The 12624-nt window shown below is 38.7% G+C and overlaps 1 long non-coding RNA gene across 1 annotated transcript; it reads right to left on the bottom strand.

The window, feature by feature from the left end:
- Window positions 1–716: 716 nt before the first annotated feature.
- LOC149998725 (uncharacterized) lies at window positions 717–9325 on the bottom strand. Its single transcript, XR_016514237.1, has 4 exons — window positions 9301–9325; window positions 3156–3271; window positions 1089–1226; window positions 717–837 (listed from the first exon to the last, which is right to left on the bottom strand). It is a non-coding gene; the product is annotated as an uncharacterized LOC149998725 (long non-coding RNA).
- Window positions 9326–12624: the final 3299 nt, after the last annotated feature.

Raw genomic sequence — 12624 nt, 5'->3', positions numbered from 1 at the left:
TTTGAACTTGTCAATTTTGATGCCATTTAGTGCTTCTGCTGTTTTTTTTGTTTCACTGATTCCACATTGGCAAAACAAATCCCCTTGAGGAATTTTTCATCCAGGGAAACACAAAAAGTCACTCAGGGCAAGACTGGGTGAATAGGGAGGGTGGGGTGTGGGGGTCATGCCGTTTGTGTCCAGAACGGCTGAACACTCAGCAAGGTGTGCGCAGGCGCACTTGTAAATCACCCATCAAGTATGTTGAAAGAGTCTTCCAAAAAAAATTCACTGATGCCTAACACACCCTCTCACAACAAAACCAGCTGGTACACTCTTACAGATGGGTTCCTAGAATACTCCCCTAGTGGAGGAAACCTGTACTACAAGGGGCCCGCCCTCCAGAAGACAATTCTGGGTTTTGGGGGGTTCCCTCTCATGTAGGTTCTTAAAGAGCATATCGTATCTAATGTGTTATGCAATCATAGTATTAGCATTTTCTTGTGCAATTTATTTATCTTGTGTGTTAGGTCCTCTTGGTGTCTACCCTAGGAACAGTGGCACCACTGTCTAAATGAGCAAAGTAGAAGATCACTGTCATGGGTCTTGGCCAAAGTCACATGGCTAAGACAAGAGACAGTGTGGGTGCCTCTGGTCTTCCTACCTCAGTGCTTTCATGGCACGTCCTCACTAACTCACTGTCCAGGCCTCGTGCCTCAGGAGCTGTCCTTACCTTACGTGGCTCCTCCTCTTCCTCTTCACCCTGGGCTCCTGTCTTTCCATTTGCCCATTTGTTCATGTCCTCTGGCTTGGAGACCTCTTCTTTTTCTGGTTCCCTGAGCAAATCTTTTACTAAATCTGTTCCAAAAAATAGTTTCCTCCATTTATTTTTGTAACTTGAATTGTAAAATTTAGGTTTAAGAAGGGTCCCTCTGTTGTTTTTCAAATGACTCAAGGGCATACCTCCATCTTGTACATTTGAAAAAGGGAGTTTAATGAATGGTAATAACATTGATTCTATACCTGCTTTTTAATCTCCGAGAAATAAGGCAGTCTGTACTGTAGTGCACTAATGACATCACTGTTATCATTAAAGTCTAGCTGCTTACCCAGAATGGCTAACAATTTCTTCTCCTTTTGGCCCAAGGAGACCTCCTCTGGCTGAATTGTCAGCTCACTGCCCGCATTCTTATTGCCTTGTAACCCTCTCATGAAGGAGCCTTTTGGATTTTTTAAATGTGGTTCATCTGTCAAAAAAGAAGAGACCATTTTTGATCATGAAGGACTCATGGGACAGCTTTTTGTCAGTCCAAAGCCCTACATGCCAGTCAAATAAGTTGGGAATCAGCAAATATCGGAATGTTGTTCAGAGAGGAGAAAAATAAACCCCAACTTAAACCCGATTGGCAACACAACAAAAGGAGAAAAGGTATGTTTTTAAAGGGCGTTCCACAGCATGAAATAGAGTAACCATATTTAGGATGATTCCCTTGATCCCCAAGGGCCAGTTGCCAGGTACTGAAGAAAAACCAAGGCTGGAAGACCCCACTCAGTTACACTCGCTGCAGATCTACTGCGATTCCTCACGTTCATGGTCCCCACCCTGTCCTGCTCAGATGCAGAGGGGGCATGAGGCTTCCCCGCTCCGCCTCTTCGTGTGCTCGTGTTCTTGCTACCATCACAGGTGAGCGTGATTAAAACCCATGGCTAACAGGTCTTCATCTGGACATGCCCTTCTCCACTTACCCACCAAAGCATTACTTTGGTCATTGCTTCTACACATCCCTGCCCCCAGAACAAAAGGCTCTATACAGAAAAATAACTCTATGTCCACTCTTGCTCTGTGCTTAAATTTAGGCACGCATCTGGAATGTGGGTTAAGAGACTTGGCAGGTTGTGTGCCACTGTGGAATGTTCAATACATCTATGGAATAATACTTTGGGGTCCTAATATAGAGAAGGGAAAAGGCAACTGTTGTCAGATGCCTACTTTGCTTTCCTTTCATGTCTTTTCTTACATTTTCAGCTTTACTTGGGGAACCATCCAAAGCTTCTGACTGCATGAAGGTCAAGTGTATCATTGTACAACTGGGTTTCCACTCCAGAATAATGAAAGTATTGCTGTGGAAGCTGAGGGTCAGAGAAGGAGTTGAGGGTCCCAAAGTGGGGAGCTTGTGGAGCCCCAAAAGGAAAGCCAGAGATCTGAGTACTAGGTGACAGCACTTAACACTCTCTAACCTTGTTTTTACTCTCCTGTTAAAGGAGATTAAAATGCCTGCTCTGCCCACCTTTGGGGTAGAAGAGAGTAATATAATAGGCCAAAAATTTGTTTTTGAAAAATGAGCCACACTCTCTTAATATAAGTAGCACAGTGTTATTATTTATGATGTGCCCCAGATCACTGCCAGAGACCCACATTCACACTATCTGGGCATGAAAGCACATTTTGGAAGTTATCAGATGGTGTGAATAAGCCTAATTTGTAGAAAAATACTTAAAAGCACCCAAGTGTTTGGTGGATAGAAAACCGTGCGCTTCAGAGCAAGTTCAGAGTTGGACAGTCTAAGAATACAAGAGGCCTCCCACCCATTAGAAGGATTTGGTAGTCGCTTCTGATAATAAAACCAGAAATTCAGATCCCAAATAGAATTTTCATAAAATACAGTCACTCGTACTCTTTTTATAAAATTGCAAAACAAACAAAATAAAAACATAGCTCTACCTGTCCAACGAGGCAAAGGACAGATGAGGCCTAACGCATCCAGAGCCAGTTTACAGGCTGTGCCACTGACCAACAGGTTCTCATTTGGACGGAAAGCGCCAACTGAGCACCGCACGCACTGTGTGCTCATTGCTGTTAATCCCCTGCCCCCTTCCTTTCTCTTTTTCCTGCGTCTCACTTTTAGCAAGGAAGCGATTCTCAGAAATATAGGGAGTTAAACTCTGGATGAATGAATAAAAATAACACGGTGACCTTATTTGTTTAAAAACTTACCATCACTGGGACAACTGTAATAGAACAACAATTTTAAAAAAGAAAGAAAAAAACAAAAACAGCAACAACAACGAACCTTCGAAAGGTATTTTCAAAGGAAAACAACTTATCATCATCAATCAAAAATTAAAACAAATAAAATGAAAATGAAAGAATTTACCACTGGGCAATTCAGACTCACCACAAGTTGTGTGTGTCAGACAGTCAGCGGGGCAGTGTAATTTCACTCTCTGGCTGACCCTCTCAATGTTCTCTCTGAATTTGCAGAGGCAGCAGGCCAAATTATGAGGGAGGATCCTATAAAGGGAAAGGCAGAAAATTAAATTATTGGCAGAAAAGCTATTTGAGCAGGTAGAAGAGGTGGGCAGAGGCTACCAGAGGGCTGTGCAAAGAAGCGTTGTGGGGGCTTCCCACCTGAACAGTTTGGGGGGCATCAGCTGGCCATCGGTTATTCTTTTGGTAATCCTCACTGGGGAATGTGCTTATTGATTTTAGAGAGAAGGGAAGGGAGGGAGAGAGAGAGAGAGAGAAACATCTATGTGAGAGAGAAACTAACCGGGACCCTCAGCGAAACCCTAGGCTGGCTGGAAATGGAACCCGCGACCCTTTGGTTTACAGGAAGACTCTCCAACTCACTGAGCCACACCAGCCAGGGCAGCCATTTGCTCTCTTGAATATTGTCAATAAATAGAGGGGAGGACAGAAGAGTAAGAATGGCAGCGGGTATGGTATGCCTAGACTAAAGGTGATAGGCACTAGAATCGGTGACACTGATCTGTAGTTATAATTCAGATGTATCTCCTTCTCCCAACCCAGAAGTCTCACTTTGGGTGGAGAGTACACTAGGAGGGGGAAATCTTCTAAGAAGGCTCTGGATAAGTCCCTAACTTATAAATCCCTAATTGTGAGTGGTAAATGTATTAGAAGTTACTCTGGGCATAAAGAAAAACATTACGTGGTTAAATAGTAGCAGATTGCATTGGGCAAATCTGGGCAATATGAACATTCAAAAGAATAATGATAATAAGGTATAACATAATTAATTTAAAGAAGAGCCCATGAGTTCACAATAATACTCAAAAAGAAAATAGGTAAACTATTATTTATAGAATAATTCCAGCTAATAAATGTAGTAGGAATAATAAAATTAGAAAAATAGTGTCACTTTGTAACCACCAATGTAGTAATCGATCAGACACAAATTATTACTGATGCGCAATTGGGTAAAAAGTTGAGAGGAGAATGTTCACTGATCTTAAAGCAACATTCAACAGATTATTTATTAATTACCAAGGAAAAAATAACTTTACAATGGAGGGATCTGGAAAATACCATGTTCACCAAAAGATCAAATTTAGCATTATAAGCCACTTAAAATGATGAGGTAGAAAGGATATATCACTTATGTAGTATTCCTTCCAAAATATTTTACTTTGAATCTAATCATGAGCAAACAGACAAATCCAGACTATGGGACAATTCATAAGACAACCATCTTAGACACATCCAAAATGCCAGTGTCATAAGATACAGAAAATAAAAAGGGTAGATAAATATTTTAGATTAAAGGAAATGAAGACAAGACATGCGATGCCTGATCTTTGATTAGATTCTGGATCAAAACAAAACAGACTTAAAAAATATTATTGAGGCAGGGGGGAGAATATAACTGGCTTTAGACCAAGATGGGATCAATTTGACCTCCTGCCTAAAACAATTTAAAAACCAGACAAAATATATGTAACAACAGTTCTCAAGAAATTGAAATTCAGGTAATGAAGGACAGTGACTCCCAAGAGATAGGAAACAAATTAAGTAAGCCCTCTGATGCATTGTTCTAGCTTACTGCTCTGAGCTTCCAGGTCATGATGTAAGGAAGAAAAAAACCCACAGAGACTGGTTAACTCCCTAAGGAATGGATATGAGAGTTGGGGAAACCAAGGTGACTGGAATGCACAAAGCAGAATACTAGGAAAGAAAAGAAGTACACAGACAAGCACTCTGGGGATATGCAGAGAGATCTCTTGAGTATTCAACAAGGTACTGGATGGTGCCTGTGTGTGAAGAGTTGCTTGAGCCCAGGAAAAGAACCACATGAAAGGATCAGAGAGAAGAATAACTGGATATCACCCACTGTTAGGAATAGTGCCTGCTCCAAGAAGCTGGAGATTAAAAACTACAGTGTCTAAATGAAAAAGACACTGGAGGGGGGATAAATGGTAATGGGGGAAAGATGCAATAAATGCCTACATAAATATAAAACCCGAAAAGAACAAGAAAAAGACACTGGGTAGGGTTACTGGCGTATTAGACACTGCAGAAGAAGAAAAGACCGGTGACTTTACAATGTAGCAATACAAACTATACAAAATGAAACGCCAAGAGAAACAACCAACAACAAAGATGAACAGAGCCACAGGGAGCTGGGCAACAACTTCAGGTGGCCTAATGTATGTGTGCTTAGAGTCCATGAAAGGGGGGAGACATAAAAGTCTGCATAAATAGCCCCAAATCGTTCCCATTGGTGAACACCGAACACTCACATGTCCAAGAAGGCCAGTGAACTCCATGCACAAGAATTATGCCCAAAACTATACTGAAGCACATCATAATCAAATTGCTCAAAACCAGCAATAAAGAGAAAATATTAAAATCAATCCAAGGGGGAAAATAAAACCACTATATAAGAGGAACAAAGATAAAAATTACAGTAGATTTTTTTGTTGGCAATAATGTAAGCCAAAACTCCCAGTGCAAAAAAAAAAAAAAAAAAAAAAATATATATATATATATATATATATATATATATATATATGGTAGTGAAGTGGGGAAGGGGACCCAACAACTATCAAGCTAGACATCTCTACCCATGACCTTTCAAAAACAAAAGCAAGATACTCTCAGACATCCAAAAGCTGAAAGAATTCTCCACTAGTAGATCTGCACTGTAAGAAATGTTAAAGGAGGTCGTTTTCAGCAAAAGAAAACTGTTACCAGATGGAAATACAGATTATTACAAATTCTGAAGGACACTTGAATTGGTAATGACTTAGGTTAATATGTAAGATTTTTCTTATTATTTAAGTATCTTTACAGATAATTGATTATTTAAACACAAAATATAGTGTGGTGTTTATAATGTAAGTAAAAGTAAAGTGTATTGAAAGCAACAGCACAGAGGCCAGGAGGGACAAATGGAAGTACACTATTGCAAGGTTCTTATACCATTGATGAAACCATAAAATATCATTGGAAGAGAGATTGTGAGAAGGTAAAGATGCATACTATAAACCATAAAGCAATCACTGAAATAACAAAATCTGAGCTATAGCTTTTTAGCCCACAAAGAAAACAAAATACTCAAATGTATTCAATCCAAAAGCACAAATGAAAAGAAAACAACAACAGGCAAACAGATGGGACAAATAAAAAACAAATAGCAAGACAGTAGATTTCAATGTAATTGCATCAATCATTACATTAATTGGAAATGGTCTAACACAGTTATCACACTAGATAAAAAAAGGAAAAGCCATCTTTATGTGTCTACAAGAACCAACTTCAATAGAAAGATACACATAGGGTAAAAGGATAGAAAATATACTATGCTAACACTAACCAAAAGAAAGCTGGAGTGGAGATATTTCCATAAGACAAAGTCAATGTCAAAGCATATTACCAGGGATGAAGGAGACTATATTTCATCAAAATAAATATGTCAAATAATGAAGACATTACCTAGAAACTTATACACCTGATAACAGAGCTTAAACATAGATGAAGGAAAGTGAGAATGACCAGGAGAAACGAACAAATCCACACTTATAATTGGATACTTTAACATTTTTCTTTCAGTGATTGATAGAGCAAGTAGATAGAAAATCAACAAGGATATAGAAGACTAGAAGAACACTATCCACCTACATGATGTGTGTAAGACACTCCTCCCCAAATCAGCAGGATGTACACTTTTTTCAAGTGGATGCATAAAATTTGCCAAAATAGACCATATTCTGGCCTATTACCAGAACTTACTGGCTATAAAGTCAGTTTCAATAATTTAAAAAGGATTTTAGTTATTCAATATACGTTCTCTAACAAGTAAATCAGAAATTAACAGATCTATAAAAAAAAAATCCATAGTTTTGACAACTAAAAAAAAAACATGCTTCTGAATAACCCTATGGGTCAAAGAAAAAATTCATAAGGGAGATTAGAAACTATTTTGAACTGACTGAAACAGAAAACATGAGATGTCAACACGTGGGATGTTGCTAAAGCAATACTCAGCTTCTGCAGCTTCCATCTTAAGAAACCAGAGAAAGGACTTCAGTCAAGTTGCAGGTATAGCCAGACATGCTTCAGCAGCCCCTTGCACGAGCATAAGAAATATCACAACTATCCTCAAAACAGAAAACACCCAGAACGGTCAGAAAATCGAACTGCATGGAAGTCCGACAACCAATGATTTAAAGGAGCCATATTCGTCCAGACGGGTATGAGGGATGGAGCCGGGGCGGAAAGGACACTGTGTGGTGCTGGTGAGGAAGCACCAATGGCTGGCAGAACAGGCAGTCCTACATTCATGTGTGGTGCATAAAGATCGAGTGATCCCAATCCAAGGCCAGACCACACAGCCCAGGGCGCCAACACCAGAAAAATAAAGCATAATACCTTCTGGCTATAAAAACCAGTGTGGGTTGGGGTGGAGGAAGAAACCACCCATCACTCAAGAGAGTCTGCTTAGAGGGCCCCCACAGTTCTAGAATGCACTCAAACCCACCCACTCTGGGAACCACCACCAGTGCAACAGCTAGAGGGGTGCCAGTGGGTGAAGTGACTGGAAGCAGGGTGAGTGCCGAGCAAGCCTCCAGAAGCCAGGCAGTGGCATTGTCCTCTCTCTGACCCCTCCTCCACAAACAGAGCCACAGAGTGGTGAAACGGGTTGCCCCGCCCTGGCAAACACCCAAAGCTCCACCCCATACAACTTAACAGATGTGCTAAGACAGGGAGTCAAAGCAGCTCTACCTCGTACACAGAAACAAACACAGGGAGGCTGCCTGGTTGAGGAAACAAAGGAATATGGCCCAAATGAAAGAACAGAACAAAACTCCAGGAAAAGAACTAAACAAAATGGAGATAGCCAACCTATCTGATGCAGATTTCAAAAACACTGCTGATAAGGATGCTCAGAGAACTCACTGAGTACTGCAAAAGCATAAGGGAAGAAAGGAAGGCTACACTAAGTGGAATAAAGAAAAATCCACAGGGAATCAACAGTGAAGGGAAGGAAGCCAGGGTGCAAATCAATGATTTGGAACATAAGGAAGAAATCAACAGTCATCCAGAAGAGAATGGAGAAATATGGAAGTTAAAAAAATGAGAAGAGAATAAGAAAACTCTGGGACACCTCCAAAAGTACCAACATCCGAATCATAGGGATGCCAGAAGCAGAAGAGGAAGAGCAAGGAAGTCTATTTGAAAAAATAATGAAAGTAAACTTCCCTAATCTGGCAAAGGAAATAGACATACAAGTCCGGGAAGCACAGAGAGTCCCAAATAAGTCGGACCCAAAGAGGACCACACCAAGATACGCCATCATTAAAATGCTAAATGGTAAAGGTAGAGAGAGAATCTTAAAAGCTGCAAGAAAAAAGCAGAGAGTTACCTACAGAGGAGTTCCTTTAAGCCTATCAGCTGATTTCTCAGAAGATACTTTGCAGGCAAGAAGGGACTGGCAAGAAGTATTCAAAGTGATGAGAAACAAGGACCGAAACCAAGATTACTCTATCCAGCAAAGCTATCATTTAGAACGGAAGGGCCAAAAAAAAAAAGTAGAAACAACGCAAACATCCATTAACTGATGACCGCTTAAACAGACTGGTATCTTCACACAACTGGAAAATTACACGGCAATAAAAAGCAATGAACTACTCATAGATGCAATAACATGAATGAATTCCAAAAGGATTATGCTAACTGAAAGAAGCCAACACAAAAGGCTACACTTTACATGATTTCATTTATAAGAGACTCTGGAAAAGGCAAGACTATCGTGACAAAAATCAAATTGGTACTTGCCAGGGACTAATGGTGGGAGGAGGAACTGAGTGCAAAAAATCATGAGGAGCCTTTTAGGTATGATGAAAGTATTCTGTATCTCAAATATCATGGTGGCACATAAATACACATTTCTCAAAACTCACTGAACTGTATACTTTAAAATAGTGAATTTTATTAAATAAGAATCTGACTTAAGAAAATAATAAGGCAAACCTCCTAAAAGAACAACTAAGTGAAAATAAATATAAGAAAAATCAACTTACAGTTTTTCCAAATTAGTGTTTAGCGCGAGGATGCGCTCAACTGTGGTGAGTGACACATCTGTTTTCCCCAGGTCTCTGAAGGAGAAAGTCCAAACATGCATCAAATGAACCCAAAGACAAAATTCTGTACTTGAAAGGGCACTTAATATCTGCTTACTTCAGTTTTGGCTTCTCTGTCAAGCCAGCTCGAAAGTTTACTTGCTGTGGATAATAATTTCAGAGAGCTCTTCTTGAAGAAATTTAAATTTATTTGAATCATCAAATTAATGATGTCGGTGAACAGTACAATCTACTTTTTTTTAGCCATTATTCTACTTCTAATTCTCAGTAGCATCCACCACTTCATTACTCTTTAAAAAATACATAATGTACAAGTTATTCCTTTTTCCTTTCTGAGATCAATGGTGTTTCTACATGCTTCTCAAGTTACATATCAGTGTGTGTTCTTTAACACCGCTGCCTTTCTCTGCTGGCTGCCTTGTCCACCTGCTTTCTCTCTTAATCATTTTTCTGTGCCAATAACTTTGTTTTTTTCAATAGGGAAAGATATTTTATTTTTTTATTTTTAAAAATATTTTTAAATTTATTTTTAGAGAGAGGGGAAGAAAGGGAGAGAAACATCAATGTGTGGCTGCCTCTCATGCTTCCCCAACAGGGGACCTGGCCCTCAACCCAGGCACGTGCCCTGACTGGGAAGAGAGCTGGCTGCACTTTGGTTCACAGGCCAGCGCTCAATCCACTGAGCCACACCAGCCAGGGCTACTGTGCCAATAACTTTTATGCAATAAACCAGTTATAATTTAAATTATGACTTTTTAGTCAAAATGCAAAATGCTAACTCTTTGACAAAAGTAGAAAGGAGCAGAAATCATCTCACGAACCAAGAGATTGTTGCAATACTTACAGATATTTTAATGCTGGCAAATTAAAAAGATAGGGATCATCAAGACTTCTCAAAGGGTTATGGCTGAGGATTCTGAAAAAAATGCAATAGAATAAAAATTATCTGCATTTTCAATAATTGCCCCGAAAATTTATATTCATTTTATTGGTACAAAACTAGAAGGTTAAAAAAATATTATTTTCTGTCTTTACTAATAGATCACCCAGAGAATCTGTAAAACACTCTTTGTTGGGGAGCTACCCAGGTCTCTAAATGATAAAGTGGGGGAGAGAACGTGGAAGAAGAAGAAGAAGAAGAAGAAGAAGAAGAAGAAGGAGAAGGAGAAGGAGAAGGAGAAGGAGAAGGAGAAGGAGAAGGAGAAGGAGAAGGAGAAGGAGAAGGAGAAGGAGAAGAAGAAGAAGAAGAAGAAGAAGAAGAAAAAGAAGAAGAAGAAGAGGAAATAAGCGGATAGCAAAGAAAAAAGTATGCCAAAGAACTTTCAGATGGAAAACCCTAGAGGTGACTATGCTGACAGGAAACTCTTGCTCTACAGAAAATACTTATTGTGGCATCCTCCATAATTCAAGTTGCTTTTCTTCATCTACAGAAAGTTTTTTAAATTCCGGTTTAAACCACCCAGTTAAAAATAAAAATAGGACCAACTCCTTGGTTTTAGAGCCAAAGAAGGGATAAATCTTAAGAGGAACTGGTGAAAACCACACTCTCATCACATACTCCCATGTGTATTCTTATATCACAAGCTTCCTTACATTTCATGTAATCACCTGTTTACTTGTCAATTTCTTGGACTGTTAGTGCCTAAAATTTTCTAGGTATTTAATAAATGCTTGTTTAATAAATAAATAACATTTTAACTACATCTCAATAAAATGAACAAATGTGTTTTTTGACAAAATTTTGTATTTCAAATGCTGAAATAAATTTTATTCTTGACTCTTTAAAACAAGCAAAACAGACAAAAATAAGAAAGAAAAGAAAGTCTGTTTTTAGGTTAACTCTTCTCAAGAATCGTTAGTGTAACCCTCACAATAATCTTACTGATAAATATTATTATTACCCCATTTTACAAATGAGAAAACTGAGGCACAGAGAGGTTGTATTGCTTGTCCTAGGTCATCAAGCTAGTAAGAAGCAGAGGTGGCATTGAACCCAGTTCTGACTCCAAAGCCTGTTTAACTTCTATGAAGAAAAGGGGTTTAAAATAACTTGTAATTTAACCTTACTTGTGAGACCACTAAATAAAGAAATAGATTTTCAAATTTCATGTACCCATCTGGGAGACCCTCAATGATAAATTACATTTTCTGTTTTTATTTCTGTTTCCTAATCATCCCCCACGATTAAATATTTAACTAACGTATAGTCAAGTTTAAAACCATGTTGTAGGCAAATTAGTAAAAATTATGAAGTAAGGACACCAGAAAATTCGTTTCTACAAAAGCAACAAAAAATACAACTGGAAAAAAAAGACTCAATTGTTTTTAAACTGAAAATTTAACCAGCACGCTTGCAGGAATCCAGGGAACACTTATTCAAGAAAAGTGATTGGTTTCTGTAAGATCAATGATCTGTGTTGCTTTAATTCTTCTTAGAGCTTTGTTCTCCACCCCATGGGTAACATTGAAAAACAGCCCACATGCCCAGTACCACAGGGAACAGAATGGAATACAATCTCATTCCCAAAGAACTGTCTGGTAGTTCCCTGAAGACTCACTTAAAAGGTTTGTCTTTGACGTGACTGAGAGCTGGGTAGTGCCAAAAGCCTCTCTCCTCAGGGGCAATTTTGTGAAAACAATTGCAGGTAAATGTTTTAAGAGGGCAGCCGCTGAGGCAACAGATAACAGTTGGTGCAAATTTAAAAAAAAAAAAAAAAGAGAGAGAGCCTAACAAAAAAGCTTAAAAATCAAAGCTGAGAAATGAGATATCCATAAAAACTCTGAAGGGCTTCAAAATATGCTCAGGAAATTGGAAGACCATGGGACACATTCCTGAGAATCTAGGAAAGAACTATTAGAGCTAATAAATGAGTTCAACAAGGTTGCAGGATACAAGACCAATATGCAAAAATTAGCTGTATTTCTATACACTAGGAATGAATAATCCAGAAATGAAATAAAGAAAAAAACTCCAGCTATAACAGCATCAAAAAGAATGAAATACCCAAAGAAGTGTATGACTCACATACTAAAAACTACAAAACATTGTGTAGAGAAACTTTTAAAAGATGTAAACAAATGGAAAGACATGATGTGTTTGGCATTGGAATCATGTTTGGCATTGGAAGATGATACTGTTAAAATGACCCTCCTCCCCAAATCAATTTATGGTTTCAATGCAATCTCTATTAAAATTTCAACTGACTTCTTTCCAGAAATTGACAAGCGATTTTTAAAATCATATGACAATTCAAGGGACCAAGA

The sequence above is a fragment of the Furipterus horrens genome, unplaced genomic scaffold (assembly GCF_987537825.1).
Source record: "Furipterus horrens unplaced genomic scaffold, mFurHor1.1.pri manual_scaffold_11, whole genome shotgun sequence".
Classification (NCBI taxonomy): domain Eukaryota; kingdom Metazoa; phylum Chordata; class Mammalia; order Chiroptera; family Furipteridae; genus Furipterus; species Furipterus horrens.
Note: the sequence above shows the minus strand (reverse complement) of the source record. Positions and strands in the feature narration are given on the sequence as shown.